We start from the raw sequence: 11989 nt of genomic DNA, 5'->3' as shown, positions 1-11989 counted from the left end.
GACCAGGGCAGCAGGATGAGGGTGTGAGCCTTGCTGTAATTCAGGCCCTGCGAGCATTACTGCAGACCTCGAATACACCTCCTGCTGTTGCCTAGACCACCTCCCCATCTTTGATCTGGACGCAACCCCTGCCCACATCACACACAGCTCCCAAAGTGCTCAGAATCCTGCTGTTGTCCAATTCAGTGTCCAGGTTTGTTCTTCCCGAGACCACTCTGAGAATACCAGGCCCCAATCCCTGCCTCGTGACCTGTCCTCATGCCTGGCCTTAAGCACTTTGCAGTTTGCCGGCATGGTTTGCAGTTACTGGAGAGGGTGGCTGCTTTCCAGAGGAGGAAGCTCATGCTGAGGCTGATGATGTCTCCCAAGGCTCTGGAAATAAGGGGCGGGCCAGGGCTCCATTCTCAGCCCAGCACCAGTTCTACCCAACGAGACCTCCTCACTTTGCTTGTAGGCAGCCAGACACCAAAGTAGGATTGTAACTCAGACAATTAGTGCTTGAGGGGAGGAGAAGGGCTGGGAAATGCAGTGGTGGGAATTGGAAACCAGACATTTATTAAGCTCTCTGCTGGGTGCCAGGCAGCCCTGTGCCCAGGCATTATCTCACTGAATCCTCGTGGAAACCCCCCTTTCTCCCCACTTTGCAGATGAGGACATGAGCCTCCCAGGGGTAGCCTGGGGTCACATACCAAATTAGAATCCCAGATGTCTGCCCCCCAGCCCTGTGGTCTTCAAGGAGTGGCAGGCGTGAGGAGGGTTAGGTAGAGACAGTGCAGAGGCCCTGGAGGGAGGAAAACACACAAGGAAGGACATGGGCAGATGCTGCCTTAAGGAGCACTTTGCAAGGCCATCCTTGTGGCAGGCAGAGGTGGCCCGGCGAGGCTGCATCTTTAGGAGTCGCTGGGGGCAGCCATTCTTGCTGCTGCAGCTGTGGCCCTGCGGTGGAGGCACACACACTTCTGACATCAGGCACTCTGAGCTTCTGCCCTAGAAAGCTGCCAGGGCTGGGGATGCGGGCCAGCCTGGGGTTGTGGAACTCAGCTGGACAGGCCCACACCAGGCCTTGGATATGGTTGGTGCTCAAAAAGTGATGGCTCCGGAGAAGGAAGCTGGGTTCGGGCATGAAGAGGGGCTGAGTGATTTTGGCCATGAGCTGCTACTGGGTTCCCAGGGACCAGGCTGAGCTACAACACAACCCAATGTCCTGGAGTGTCGGTTTCCTGGGCACCCCTGCAATCATTTCCTTATGCTAGTGACTCTCAAAAACAGGAGCCTGCCCCATTCTGCAGGAATTCCCGGCCCAAAGCAGCCCTTTGCAAGTCATTTCCCCCTCTGGCCTCACTTTTGCCATCTGCCTGCTTCTGGGACAGGTCAGGAATATCCAGGGTGCAGATGCCTTCCCCTCCACCATGGCAACTTGGCAGGGGCATTTGAGGCATGCAGCAGCCCTGCAGCTTCAGACAAAATGTCCTATTTGCTGAACTCTACAGGGTGGGGGTGATATCAGCTCCCATGCTTGGCACTGCCCACATCATCCTATACCCCGGTGGGATCTGGAGCTGGCTGTCCCCTGCCTCACCCTCCTGTGGGCTCCCACTCACCGTTCCCCTACTGTCTGGGTCCAGTGGTCAGGGCTGATGTCTAATAGGCTACCGCTCCTCTACCCTGCTAGGCCCCCTGGGCCAGCCAAGTGTCAGGCACTGTTGCAGGCCTGCTCCTTTCCTCCCTCCTTGAAGCATCCCAGCCTCCTTTGGGCCATCTCCCCACCTCTATCTCTGCTCAGACCCTTGCTTTTGGCCGTGACACTCTACAGCACCCCCATTGAGCCCCTTTATCTCCAGAAGCAAACCATCAGCACCATGAATTGGCCACAGCCGCCTCCATGCCTCGCCCTGTGGTAGATGCCAGGACATCAAGATACATGACATTCCACCCCCACCTTCCAGAAGCTCAGACCTGCCGGCAGAGATGGCCTTGATTACAACAGGTTTTATCAAGAACCTGCTGTGCATCCAGTGCTGTGCTAGGCACTGACATACATCTGTGAACAAGATGGACAACCCCTGTTCTCATAGAGCTTATGTTCCAGTGGAGGTTATAAGACGTTATCCAAATCAACAGGCATATCAAGGGGGTCATAAGTGTGATGAGACAAAATAAAGCAGGGGCAGGGTTGAGGGGGAAGAATGTGATAGCATAGGGTGGGGAACTGCCTGGTCAGGGAGGGACCTCTCCATCGGAAGTGAGCTATGGGCTGGGCATGGTGGCTCACACCTGTAATTCCGGCACTTTGGGAAGCCAAGGCAGGCAGATCGCTTGAGCCCAAGAGTTTGAGATCAGCCTGGGCAACATATCGAGACCCTATCTCTATTAAAAAAAAAAATTAGCTGGGCATGATGGCTTATGCCTGTAGTCTCAGCTACTCAGGAGGCTGAGGTAGGAGGATCACCTGAACCCAGGTCGAGCTGCAGTGAGCAGTGATCATGCCACTACCATCCAGCCTGGGCAATAGAGTAAGACCCTGTACAAAAAAAAAAAAAAAGTGAGCTAAGTTGTGTAAGGGGGCCAGGTGGACTGTCAGGGACAGAGTATTCCAACAAAGGCCCTGAGGTGAACATGCTTGAGAACGAGTGAGAGGCAGTGAGGCCAGGGCAGAGTGAGCCAGGCAGCATGGCAGGAGGGCTGGATCACGTGGGGCAGTGGCTCTGCCCATTAGATCCACCTGGGAAGTGTTTAAGATGCGCTGCCATCCGGCCCCAGCTCAGATTGATTCAGATGACCCTAACATGTAGCCAGGGTTGAGAACCGCTCACTCTTGCGGGGGCTTGTGGGCTGTGGTGGGGGTTCTGGATTTTATTCTGAGATGGGAAGCCACTGGCCTGTGTTTTTAAAGGCTCAGAGGGTCTAATAGGAGATGTCAGTCCCTATGAGGACGATGCTGGGGCAGGGAGAGGAAGGGTCTCCCGTGTGGTAGTAGAGCAGCAGCAGGTGTGGTGGGAAGGGGGAAGGGAAGCACCTGCTCTCCTGTGTTGCTGTGAGAGGGACTGTCATCCTAGTCCCAGGGAGGGCCACAGAGGCTCTACGGTTAGGTAACCTGCGTGGCCACACAGGGAGTAAGGTGGACTGTCAGTTCCAACCCAGGTCAGCCTACCTGAGCAGCTGCCTCTGGGCAGGTGTCAGCGCTGGCACGGACATCCCACCTCAGTTGTTTGCATGGAGAATGGGCATCTGGTTTCCAGGGACTGGGAAATCTTTGCCTTCTGGTCACCTAAAAGCATTGTCTGACAGGCAGCCAGTAGGCACCTGGGAGTTGGGCAAAAGTCACTGTCCCCCACCCCACCAAGTGCCCCCTGCCATCACCCAGCCCCTCTTCTGGACCCTCAGAACCTCCTGCCATCTGCCAACTAAAGGCATCATTGGGCGCCGGGGCCCTGCTCCCACCCTAGCTGTGGAGGCCCGGTGGCTGGCGTCATTGCTGATGGTCAGTGCCCAGACTCCAGGCGAGTGTGTGCCAATTCTCCCAGACAGGACGGGTGGGGCCAAGGGTAGCTCTGATGAGATTGCAGGTGCCACATGGCCACTTCCACTTCCTCCCTTGCTTTCGCCTCTCCCTTCCTCCTGCTTCTTTTTCCTTCTCTCAGTGCCCCTTGGGGGCACTAGATATTACTCAGTGGGCGGCCCTGAGTAACTGAAATCCAGAGATCAATAATCTGACCCAGCCTCTTCTCTAAGGAAGGAGATTTTGTAGCCTCTCCCTTGAATCACCCAAGCTTCCAGATCCTGAGGTGTGTTCTCAATGCCAAGCATCAACCCTTGCTCCTGCACCCATGGGCCCTTCCTGGCGATGTGACGCAAACATGGAGAGCTGAAGCATGGACAGGGCGTGGCTGGGAGGATCCCCGCTGCCCTGCTGCGTGTGGTCAGCACTCCTGCTTGCCCCTTTCTGGGCTAGAAACTTCTAGCCCAGTTCCTCATCTTGCTGTCTTCTCCAGAGCTCCTCCCTCCCTAATTTACTCATTATCCACCAGATGGTTCCAGACTCTGTGCCGGGCTCTGTTTTCAGTACCCAGGATACAAACTTGACTCTGACTTAGACCCCACTCCTAGTAGCTCAGCGTCTCAGAGGCGGCTAGGATGTAATCTTTTATTCCTCTCAGCTTCTTAAGGTCTCAGCTACTTGGGGGAAAGACAGTTGTCCATTAGTCATTCTATTAAAATTTGCCAAGTTTTTTTTTTTTTCTTCGAGAACAATAAAATGTTTTAATGTCCTCATGTTTTCCCTGGAGGAGGGATTGGCTGAGTCCTGGGTTCCTGGGGAGAAGGAATCTTCCACAACCAGGGAAATATCACACAGGCTCCAAAATCACACAGACTTGGATTCAAATCCCAGCTCTACGGCTTGCAAGCTGTGTCAAGTTGGGAACGTTCCTTAACTGCTTTGTGCCTCAGTTTCCCTTTCTGTAAAATGGAGATAGTGATAACACCTGTTTCACAAGGTTGTGAGGATTTAAGAATGAATATTCAGGCCGGGCGCGGTGGCTCATACCTGTAATCCCAGCCCTTTTGGAGGCCAAGGCGGGTGAATCACTTGAGGCCAGGAGTTTGAGACCAGCCTGACCAACATGGTGAAGCCCCGTCTCTACTAAAAATACAAAAATTAGCCGAGTGTGGTGGTGGACACTTGTAATCCCAGCTACTTGGGAGGCTGAGACAGGAGAATTGTTTGAACCCAGGAGGCAGAGGCTGCAGTGAGCCGAGATCGCGCCACTGCACTCCAGCCTGGGTGACAGAGTGAGACCCTGTCTCAAAAAAAAAAAAAAAAAAAAGAAAGAATATTCAGAAGGGGCCTGACCCAGAGTGCTAGGTAAGTAAGTTTCACATCCTCACTCTGCACACTTCCACCCACTTCTCCACAAGCAGGAATTCCAGCTGTCTCCCTCCTGGAAGTAAAGCGGAAGATCATATGCTTTTATTTCTTGCATTCTTCACTCTTGATAAGATCTCAATCAGCAAGAATGTATTAAGAACATCCTACTTAAAATATTTTGCAAGACTTTTAAAATGACCTCAACCCAGAGTTTTTCTCCATGGGAGCTTTAAACGTAGCTGGGAAAGTAAACATGGAAAGAGAATTTATGATAAAAGGCACTGGGTCAGTGTCACTCAAAGTGAAATCTGCTGCCTCTTGAGGTAGTAAATGCTTTGTTCCCCAGACTGGGAAACCACTTGGGAATTCCAGGGGCACCACTGCCTCTGGTACGTCTTGCCAGGTTCCTGAGGAGGCAGCGGCCAGATCTGCACCCGGCCTGACCCTATTCCTTGGATCTTTCTTTTTTGCTGTGTGGAGTAGCAAAGTGTAACTGGCAGATGAGACATTCCTCAGAGAAGCCAGATGAATGTGGCAAAGCATGATTCTGGGCTAGACAAACACCATTCTCCTTGGATTGCAGGATGCCAGGGGTATCCTCTCAGTCCTGTCACTGGCTTTGAGGCCAGACTTGGCTTTTCAGGACCTAGGACTGATTCTGGGGTGTGGGAATGAACTAATCTGGGATTTTTTTTTTTCTTTTTTTGAGACACAGTCTCACTTTGTTGCCTAGGCTGGAGTGCAGTGGTATGATCTTGGCTCACTACAACCTCTGCCGTCTGGATTCAAGCGATTCTCATGCCTCAGCCTCTCAAGTAGCTGGGATTATAGGCATGTGCCACCACATCCAGTTAATTTTTGTTTTTTGTTTTTTGTTTTTTTTTGAGACGGAATCTCGCTCTGTCGCCTAGGCTGTAGTGCAGTGGCCAGATCTCAGCTCACTGCACGCTCCGCCTCCCGGGTTTACGCCATTCTCCTGCCTCAGCCTCCCGAGTAGCTGGGACTACAGGTGCCTGCCACCTCGCCCGGCTAGTTTTTTGTATTTTTTAGTAGAGAAGGGGTTTCACCGGTTTAGCCAGGATGGTCTCGAACTCCTGACCTCGTGATTCTCCCGTCTCGGCCTCCCAAAGTGCTGGGATTACAGGCTTGAGCCACCGCACCCGGCCAATTTTTGTATTTTTAGTGGAGATGGGGTTTTGCCATGTTGACCAGGTTGGCCTTGAACTCCTGGCCTCAAGTGATCCACGTGCCTCGGCCTCCCAAAGTGCTGGGATTACAGTCATGAGCCACCATGCCCAGCCCTCAATCTGGGATTCTTAACGTTGGAGTTGATGAGAGTAGGAGGGCCACCTCGGAGAACAGGGGATGGGGCCAGAGGTTAGGGCTCAGTACTGTTTCCTGCCTTGGGCAGATGGCTTGAGTGGGTGCCTTCAGCCACCTGTGATTCCACACCTCTGGCCAATGTTCCACTTGATAATGGAATTTACTGCCTGGCTTCTCTGTAGAAGAAGAAGAGTGGGGGTGAGACAAGGTTCAGATTTACAAGCAATAGAGGCAGTCCTGTGCCAGGCTGCCTCAGCCTGAATCCTGGCACCACCACATCCTAGTTGTATGACCTTAGCCACATAGCATGGCTTCTCTCTGCCTCAGTTTCCCCACGTGCAAAATGGGGTGATCATAGGATGAGTGTGGATTAAATGAATTAGTATATGAAAAGCACACAAAGCCCAGGCACGGTGGCTCACGCCTGTAATCCTAGCACTTTGGGAGGTCAAGGTGAGCAGCTCATGAGGTCAGGAATTCGAGAGCAGCCTGGCCAACATAGTGAAATGCTGTCTCTACTAAAAATACAAAAATTAGCCAGGCATGGTGGTGCATGCCTGTAATCCCAGCTACCCAGGAGGCTGAGGCAGGAGAATCACTTGAACCTGGGAGGCGGAGGTTGTGGTGAGCCGAGATTGTGCCACTGCACTCCAGCTTAAGCAACAGAGCAAGACTCTATCTCAAACAAAAAAAAAAAGAGGAAGGAGAAGAGAAGAAGAGGAAAAAAGAGGAAGAAGAGGAAGGAGAGGAAGAAGAGGTAGAGAAAGAGGAGGAAGAAGAGGAGAGGAAGAAGAAGAATAATTTCCTGGTCATGTAGAAAGCACTACACAGTGTAAGCTGTTGTTATGTCATCTTTCCCTGAGGGTAGAAGCAGGCATCACCTGCCTTCTCTGTGTCACTGTGAGGGCTGTGACCAGGAGCCAAAGGTTTCTTACTAAAAGGAGGAATGGTTCCGTGGGGCACACAAGTGAATGAAACCCTTTCTGTGTATGGAGAACTACCCATCTTCCCAAAATGCCATTAGAGTTTGGGAATTCTGGTGTCACTTATTCTAACAGATAGATGTTAGGCAAAAGGCGATGAACTTAACAAACATTACCTAAATTTTAAAACTTTTTAAAAGTTAAGAGACATTTATTAAAACTTTTGGGAGCCAGGCACGGTGGCTCACGCCTGTAATCCCAGCACTTTGAGAGGCCGAGGCAGGTGGATCACCTGAGGTCAGGAGTTCAAGACCAGTCTGGCCAACATGGTAAAACCCCGTTTCTATTAAAAATACAAAAATTAGCTGGGCGTGGTGGCATGCACCTGTAATCCCAGCTACTCAGGAGGCTGAGGCATGAGAATTGCGTGAACCGGGAGGCAGAGGTTGCAGTGAGCTGAGATGGTGCCACTGCCCTCTAGCCTGGGCAACAGAGTGAGACTGTCTCAAAAAACAAAGAAAAAAAAAAACCTCCTTGGGTCCCGGTCCAGTGATTCACACCTGTAATCCCAGTGCTTTGGGAGGCTAAAGCGGGAGGATTACTTGAGGCAAGGGGTTCGAAACCAGGCTGGGCAATATAGCAAGACCTTGTTTCTACAAAATACTTAAAAAGTAGCCGGGCATGGTGGTGCATGCCTGTAGTCCCAGCTACTCTGGAAGCTGAGGCAGGAAGAGTGCTTGAGCCCACGAGTTTGGGCTGCAGTTAGCTCTAATTGCACCACTGCACTCGAGCCTAGGCGACAGAGCAAACCTTGTCTCAAAAAAAAAAAAAAGTCTCCTTGGCTTAGACCACTCTGTGAAACACTAGAGATTCAGAAATAAATAGAGTGTTCTATCCTCAAGGAATTCACAGCCTGGTAAAGGAGAGAGACATCGGTTGCAGAAATAACAATGGCTTTGAAGTGGGCTTTGGTATCTGCATTTCACAGATGTGGTAGAGATTATCCCAGAGATTGTAAACAGCTGCCCAGATGACTTGCTCCTTCCACCTCCCTCCACTGCCCTTCCTCAGCCCCTGCAGTACCTACCTGGTTTGCAAGCCTCATAAACTGAGTTGGGCCTCACTGCTAGGCTCATAGCGGTGAATGAAAATATGAACATGAAATGTCTGCTGCATCAGGAACTTGCTGGAACCCACTCTTGCCTGATCAGCTCTCCCCCTTCCCTTCCATGCAGCAGCAGGCACCTCAGGGCTACCCCTGCTGCCTTGAGCTTAGACTTCAGACTCAAGTGCTCATTTACAGTCACGGGGTACAGCCAATCTTGTTTCCAAGGTGATTCCAAACTCTACTCCCCAACCTCCACCCCTAGGTGTTCCTGGGCTGCAGAGGGGCTCCAGAGAGGCTTCAGGACATCCCACTGACTGTCCCACTGTAACCACTAAGGGTTGAGCCTCCTCGCCAGCAAGGTGCCTAAGCCCCTTGGACCCTGGCTCTGACTTCTCTGCATACTCTACAATCTTGCTACTAGACCAAGGACCCATTTTCCCTGAGGGCACCTCTTTCCTCAAGCCCTTGTGCCTGAGTCTGTCCATGTTCCCTCTGTTTGGACTTCCTTCTTTCCTTCCAGCTCCCTGCAGCACCAGTTCCAGTTTCAGTCACTGCGCCTTGGGCAAACTCCCTCACCCGGCTGAGACCTTGGTGCTTCTGTCCCTACAATGAAGGTGGGCCCTGGATGCCCTCAGAGTCTCATTCTTGCTCCTGGATTTTACATAAACGTGTCTGCTGTCACTTTCGTGTTTTATAATCCCCCCTCTTCTTCTTTCAAACATGCCTCCAACTCCCTTCCTCCAGGAAGCCTTCCTTGATCAGCCCTGTGAATACTCCCATATGCACTCAGTTCTGTGGTAGCAAGTGGGCCTATGCCAATGCTGGTGCCAAGGGGTCCACAGGGGCCTTAGCTCCCTCATAACCTCCATTGCCTGAAAGGCCACCCGAATACCTACAACCTAAGTAAAAAACAGAGCTTAGCATAGGAACAGTGACCACTTCTCAGTAAATTTCCCAAGCATTCTCCCAATCCCCAACCAGACTTACCCCAAGCCAGACAGTCTAGAAATTCTAGCTGTCTATAGTCTACACTCTTTTTTTTTTTTTTTTTTTGGAGACAGAGTCTCACTCTGTCACCCAGGCTGGAGTGTGGTGGTGTTATGTTGGCTCACTGCCACCTCCATCTCCTGGATTGAAGCAATTCTTCTGCCTCTCAAGTAGGTGGGACTTACAGGCACCCGCCACCACACCCGGCTAATTTTTTGTATTTTAGTAGAGACGAGGTTTCACCATGTTGCCCAGGCTAGTCTTGAACTCCTTAACTCAGGCAATCCACCCGCCTTGGCCTCCCAAAGTGAAAGGATTACAGGCGTGAGCCACCACACCCAGCCTAGGCTACACTCTTGTATCTAGGTTTTCAGTGTCTTAAGTCTTTTTGAGGTTTAAGTTGTAAGCTGCCTGGGTTGAAAACGGCCATGCTTTCTAATTCCTGACTGTGACCTCCCCCAGTGGCTTTGTCAGGGTAATGACACCACTTGGTGACCAAGTAATTTTTAAAATAATTATTTGGGTTTTTGTTTGTTTGTTTTTATTTTTTGAGATGGAGTTTCACTCTTGTTGCCTGGGCTGGAATGCAATGGTACAAACTCAGCTCACTGTAACCTCCGCCTCCCAGGTTCAAGCAATTCTCCTGCCTCAGCCTCCCAAGTAGCTGGGATTACAGGTGCATGTCACCACGCCTGGCCAATTTTGCATTTTTAGTAGAAACAGGGATTCACCATGTTGGTCAGCCTGGTCTCGAACTCCTGACCTCAAGTGATCCACCTGCCTCAGCCTCCCAAAGTGCTGCAATTATAGGCATGAGCCACCGCACCTGGCTAATATTTTTAGTAATTACGAAAATGCTTTCATGCCCAGTAGCCCTTGTTGCCTCACCTTCTGTGAGGGAGACAGAGCATGCACGATTTCCCCAATTCAGTGGATGGGGAAACTGAGGCTTTGGGATTTTGAACTCCTTGCACATGGTTGGTTAAGTGGCAACAGTTGGCCTCCTATCAGGCACACCCCTGCCCCAACCCTGTGCACCATAGGTCAGTGACTCTGAACTGCTTTATTTGCCAGCTCAGGTTTTAATCCGTTTCAGCATCAGGGCAGTGAGCAGTGGCCCCAGGGCTGGCAGGAGAGCCAGAATAAGCAGATTTGACTTCTAATCTGACTCACCCAACTGGTTCAGAATGCAGCCAAGCGGGGAAATTTGGGTGAGCTCCTCCTCTTCCCCTCCCTTGCTTGCTCTCAGAGTTGTCCTCTAGCCCCTCTCTCTACCCTCCCCACCCCCCCATGTAGGGGCGGGGTCCTAGGAGGATGTGAGCCCAGGGCCGCGCGGGCGGGATGTTTTTCTCCTCGGCATTGTTCTCCCATGCCCATTGTATGCGCTGAGAGCAGCACGTCACCAAGTCGCCTGGCAAGCTGTCAGCAGAGCTGGGGAATGTTTCCGGAGTGGACTAACCCGTTACGAATGGCCGAAACTTTTTAAAAGCGCTGGCATTTCTTTGGATGGCCAGACTGGGAGAGCCAAAGAGAAGGAAGGACTTGGAAACTCCTGACTTTGAGGCTAAAGGTCCCAGGGACCTTGGCAGACCCATGGTTTGCCAAGAGGGCCGTTCAGACTGGGCCTGCCACCCAGTGAGGGATCTGGAAATGTCACGTGGAGGGGAAATGGCAGGTGGGGCAGTGGATGGAGGGCTCAGCTGGAAGTGTGGAGGGAGTCAAAATTGTATTATAGTTTGTTTACAACACCTGACCCCAACTTGGAACTTGGGATGGCTCACACCTGAGTATGGGAAAGGACCTAGTCACCTTTGAAAGCTTCACTGAGCTCCCCACAGAGGAAATGGAAAGTCAGAATTGTTTTGGAGCAGGTCAGTGTTTGCCAGTGGGTGAGCAATGCTCAGCGCTCCCAGCTCTTTCCTCCCAGAGAAAGTATTCCTCTATGCATCCCTCTCTTTACCACTAGACCGGGGGCGCCATCTCTCCGAGGTGCTTTGCGTACATTTCCTCATGGTTTGATTGGTCTTGTGAGGATCAACTCACAGCAAGACCAATAAGCTTGTGTAGTAACCCATTTCTTATAGATGAGGAAACTGAGTTTCACAGAGGCTGAGATTGCTCCAGACCACACAGCTACTTTGTGGCAGAGCTGGGACTGGAACCCAGGTCTGTGACACTCCAAAGTCCATGTTCTATGACAGAATTTCTCAAGTATTCATGTGCATAAGTGATGACTGGGGTGCCAGCTGAGAGTGCAGATTTCTGAGCCCTGTCCCCTCTTCCTCATCCTAATTTAACAAATCAGAGTTGGGGGCAGGGATCTGTATCTTTGACAAATAACAGGTGACTCGGAAGCTGCTGGGGCACAGGTTGAGAAACACTGCCTTGGGGCTCTGTTGTTTTTTGAGACAGAGTCTTGCTCTGTCACCCAGGCTGGAGTGCAGTGGCGTGATCTTGGCTCACTGCAACCTCCATCTCCCAGGTTCAAGCAATTCTCCTGCCTCAGCCTCCCAGTTAGCTGGGATTACAGGCATGTGCTACCACGCCCAGCTAATTTTTTGTTTTTATTCTCCAATTTAAAACTTTTAATTAAAAAGTAAACTTTAATGTCAAAAATGCAAATTTGGGGAGGGCAGAAGTATCACACACAAGGCTGTCATGTCACACTTGGAGGGTTGCACAGCAGACTGGGCAGACGATGCGGGGGCCAGAGGGACTGGGCAGAGGTGCTCCTCACATCCCAGACGATGCGGGGGCAGAGGCGGGCGACCAGGCAGAGGC

This window comes from Macaca thibetana, chromosome 1 (assembly GCF_024542745.1).
Source record: "Macaca thibetana thibetana isolate TM-01 chromosome 1, ASM2454274v1, whole genome shotgun sequence".
Lineage (NCBI taxonomy): Eukaryota > Metazoa > Chordata > Mammalia > Primates > Cercopithecidae > Macaca > Macaca thibetana.
This window is presented reverse-complemented; position numbering follows the sequence as displayed.